Source organism: Magnolia sinica, chromosome 5 (assembly GCF_029962835.1).
Source record: "Magnolia sinica isolate HGM2019 chromosome 5, MsV1, whole genome shotgun sequence".
Taxonomy (NCBI): Eukaryota; Viridiplantae; Streptophyta; class Magnoliopsida; order Magnoliales; family Magnoliaceae; genus Magnolia; species Magnolia sinica.
Genome location: NC_080577.1, coordinates 105,951,851 through 105,956,732, shown reverse-complemented (window position 1 = coordinate 105,956,732; position 4,882 = coordinate 105,951,851). Strand labels below are relative to the sequence as shown.

The window sequence follows — 4,882 nt, the reverse complement described above, 5'->3', positions numbered from 1 at the left end:
AGTCTAAACATTAACACATCCATCCAATCTTCTTCTCCTTATTTCTCTCTCTCTCTTATTTATTATTATTATTTTTTGTCTGTCAGCACCAAGTCGATGAGAGATGATGGAGGAATTAATGTGATTAAGAAAGCCATCGAGAAGCTAGGCTTGCGACACAGGAACACATTTCTGCATATGGAGAGGGTAATGAAAGAAGATTGACGGGTCGTCATGAAACTGCAGATATCCTCACATTTTCTTGGGTAAGGAAAATAAGTGGGATGAATACACAAATATTGGGAAAAACTAGCTTAGCCATTTTGTTTTCTTTTTGTTTCTCTCCAAATCCAAATAACTCGATTAAGGTCGAGTGGTTATCAAAATTTTTAAATGGATTTGCTGTCATACAACATACATACACACTCGATCCTGGACTTTAAACATTATTCATATCTCATCCAAAATCTTCATGGAACCTTAATTCGATTAATCTAGGATCATTAGATCGGTGTGGTTCTTTGTGTGTGGCCAAACATATGAATGGTCTAGATCCCATAAATGTGAGTGCTTGTTAACTAACTTAGACATTGATGTTTATAGCACCAGGTCACACACATCAATGCTGGTATTCATGGGACACCCAAGCCATGTATCAGGGGGAACCAATAGTGTATTTCATTTCAAGCTAGTTAATTGTCATGTAGACCATACATTTTCTAAAAAAATAAAATAAAATTGGATGGTCTAGAATAGTTTCAAGTTCCAAATTGTTTTGGTCCATCTGTTGTTTTTATATCATACCTGCAGTGAAGAGAAATGGGTTGGATTTTATAAACGGATCGTGTACTTTTTTAAATGGGTTGGATTTTGTTAAATAAAATGAAATTGCTGATTTTATAAATGTGTTGCAGGTAAAGATATTGGCCGGAGTAGTGTTTGGTTCAAAATAATGTGATATTGGCTACTATTCATGGTGGTCCACACTTGGTGAACAACCCAAAAATGAGCCCTTCGTTGATGATATTCCACAGTTTGAGGTCCCTATTGCTGTGATCCATCCTGTTCCAAGTCCGGTAAGAAATGAAAGTATTTTTATTTCTCTTGATGTGGGCTCATCTATTCTACATTTTTCAGCTAAGACACATCATTTGTTCTCCTTCTTATAGTTAGGATACAAAGATACTCCAAATAGTTAACATATTTGCATTGTATATCATCCTATACTTCAATTTCAAGTGTAAATATGAAACTCGTGGCATATCAATGTTGCAAGTGGTACAATAGACCAGTCGGTGCTGTGTGTGAGGTTCCAAAGGGAGTCACAGGGGTTGTTTAATGACTGATGCTATGCATTTCAGCGGTTGGGAGTTTCTTTCCAGCTGGCAACCAATCACGTCCAGAAAGCACTTAAATTTTTAATTGATTGTTTTGTTTGCTTCTCCAACTGGAAATTGGCACTGTTTATGGTCATCAATCATTATATAGCCCATGTTGCATGAGAATGCCATTAACACTTGAAGAAAGAAGGCAAATGGAATGCTTCAGTTTTGTCTGCTTCCCCAACTTTCAAAAAATGTTTGTGAATGAAGAGGCTCTAATCTTGAATGAAGGCAAATGCTTAGCTATGAAAAAATGGCACACAGTTTATGTGCAACTAATACTTACAGAGTTCTCATCTGGGACCTTTCCAATTTCTGATTAGGTTTTATTTTTTTAATTTCTCAATGATATTGTCTTAAAAGTTGAACTGAATGATGTGCAATTTCAGTTTTAATAATTCATTGCTTTGAAGCATTTCTAGACATTTTTGTTATGTGTATGCATGATTTGCACACGATCTTATTTTCTTTCTTTCTTACTTTCTTTTTTTTTTTTAATTTTTTTTTATTTATCTCCAATGAATGTTGATGCCCACCTAGGATCTCTTACAAGTATGTCATGTTGGCCCATTGACGCTGTGAAGGAAACACTGTTCGCATGTAGTTTCTTGACATTTCATGTTATACCGATAATGGTAGAGTGAGGGTTTCAACAACAAATCTTGACTCTGATTTTTCTAGACATGTACTTGTGAGTTTGATTTATCTGGCATTTAAAGTAGCTGCTGATTATTTAATATCTAGAATTCTGTTTGTCAGGAGCCACGACTGCAATATAGTTGTTTGTTTATTTATTTATTATTTTAAGATGTTTAACTGGGAGGTCATGAGATTGATTTCCCATGTGGTGTGGGTGTGAGTGTGAGTTTGTGTTAAATAAAATTTAAAAAAAAAAACATTTTCATCCTTCATTCCAATTGGATTATTTTGAATACATTTTGCTGGAGATGAACAAATATCTTTCATGTTAAAATCATCCTTGCAAGTTGTTGGCTTCGACTCGGGTTCTCTTCTAGAAAGATGAGTGCAAAATAAGCTTCATTGACTCCTTTGCCTATGGACTTTTGGCAGTGGACACAATTTCATGCCCATGTATAAATATGTTGAAATATATCTACATGCTACATGAAAGGAAGAACCTCTCTCGACATATATCTAATCTCTTCTAAAATCTACCTCTCATTTGTAGGGATATGAAGATATCAAGTGAAGAGGAATGCCGGAGCTTGTGCTGAGGCTACAATGCCAGAGCTGCAAACATTTATCCCAATGTCCAATCAAGGTTGGTTTCTCAATTTTATTTTATTTTATTTTTTGTTTTTGTTTTTGTTTTAGGCAAGCATTTGGCATTCCATGCTAGGCGTCACTTTAGGTGGTCCCCACATTATAAGGATTTTATTAGACTTTTGGCATGCAACTGGATGATTAATAGCATGACTTGGCTACAACTTGGAACCAAATCTTATGGTAGATGCAAATCTGACCGTATATGCACCTTCGGCCCACTTTGAACCATCTTGATAGTTTTGGAAGAAGTGGGCATCACACACATGTCGAAGGAAATGAACACAGAGAACTTTAAATTAAGAGCAATGCGACACTCAAAACTGTTCTTGCTGAATTTTCTTTATACCATGCAGAAAATGAAGAAATGATCACTCTTTAGATTTGGATGTTGAAATGCTTCATATTCTAGTTGATACAAACATCAATTTCTTTAGGATTAGACCTGTCTCCATCTTCCTCCAATGGTTCAACTGCTTTATGAAACTTAGTTAATAGAGCAGGATTAGAAGGTACAATAGAGACAAGCATCCCTATGAAGAGAGGTCGACATCGACCATGGTAATTGGTCTGATGATTTGCACCCTTCACCCTAGATTTGACAATCATTGTGTATCAATAAACTCTATTATCTTCAAAGTAGAATGCTCATTCTTAAGCTGGTAAAACCATGCCATGAGGACCATGGAAGAGGTACAAAGAGGGAATTAGAAAAGTGGAGGTACTTTTGTTATTAGGAAAGACTCTAGGAAACCAGATTGATACAAACCTGTGTTGTATCCACATAAGGTTCACAATTTAAGGGATGTGGTTTGCATGGTGTCCATTACAACAAGTAACTTGGTGGTGTTAGGATGTGGATTGCGTGGCTGTTGGAAAATATTTCACAAAATAATAATGAAAATGAAAAGATAAAAAAAAAATTAATTAATTAACACTAGGCTGAAGTTTTGGAAGTAAGAATACATTAGGTAGAACAGTGATAACGTAAGGCCTAGGTGTGGAACCAGCTGTCCATTCCATTTCAAGCAACTTTCGGGCCGTTAATGTCAGCCATACATGTTTCTCTAAGTTCTCAACCATCCTAGTTTTACGTTTTCCTTGCATTTAATTTTCATCCTTCTTCAATTGACTGATTCTTTGTTTTTATGTTGCAGAGTCCTCTAGTGGTGGTTCGCCCTCAAATAATTATAGAAGCCGCACAGGAGAAGTTATCGGTATAGCTGTTGGATGTGCAAACAGACTCACCAAGATTTGTATTTTCAGCATTATTGTAATTGTAATTGATTGAATGAAGAATTGTAATTGATTCATTATTGAATGATTGATTGTAATTAAATGAATGAATAAATGATTATGCAGGTGGTAATTGAACGAATGAATGATTATAATTTTTTTTTAAATGTATGCAATAGCTACGGATATTGACTGTAGCTGGTAATCTGACAACCGTAGCTATTATTAAATTCGGCATATTGCTACAAATCCAGCAGTACTACTTTTAGCTACAAATACTTACCATAGCTGTAGGTATTTTTGGCTACAGAAATAATTGATACGGATTATATCTGTAGCTATTATAATCTATGGCTACGGATTAAATCTATAGCCATAGGTTTTAGACCTATTGCTACAGGACCTACAACTATGGTCGTGCTACGGACTAAAACCGTAGCCATAGGTCTTTAGCTACGGATTTTATCCGTAGCCTTTGCCCTGTTTTCTCGTAGTGATAACTTATTTAAATAATGATAGAGAAAGAAGAGGGCTAATGGGGAGGATTTGACCCGAGTAGATGTGTTCTTGTTGACACATATACGCAAGAATGGGATGCATGTGGATGAGGCCTCATCAAGAGCAATTATATGTATATGTATCTTCTTATTTTGTTTAATCTTTTAGTATTATACAATTTAAATTGGTGATTTTTAATTGTAGTAACAATTAAATGAATGAACTTCGCAGCAGCCAGAGGCTTCACAGAACAGCACTGGGAGGAAAGATATATTCTCAGAAGTCATGGTGACGAACGACATGGCCGTGTCCACACTTACGGGTTAGGTCCCTCTCCTTCTGATATATGGGGCACAACATCCCATAGTGTCCAGTCCCAAGGGATGGCCTCTAATGCTTAAAAGAGAGATGAAAAATATGAGGAATTGCATGCTGAAATATCTTCCCTAAGAGAAACTATGGCTGATAGAGATGCTCTAATATCTTCACTAAGAGAAACTATA

General features: G+C 35.8%; 1 long non-coding RNA gene across 1 annotated transcript; it reads left to right on the top strand.

Annotated features, from left to right (window-relative positions):
* LOC131246579 (uncharacterized) lies at window positions 1-3,907 on the top strand. The gene is made up of 4 exons (XR_009171443.1): window positions 1-245; window positions 894-1,068; window positions 2,551-2,643; window positions 3,803-3,907. It is a non-coding gene; the product is annotated as an uncharacterized LOC131246579 (long non-coding RNA).
* The last annotated feature ends 975 nt before the right edge of the window (window positions 3,908-4,882 follow it).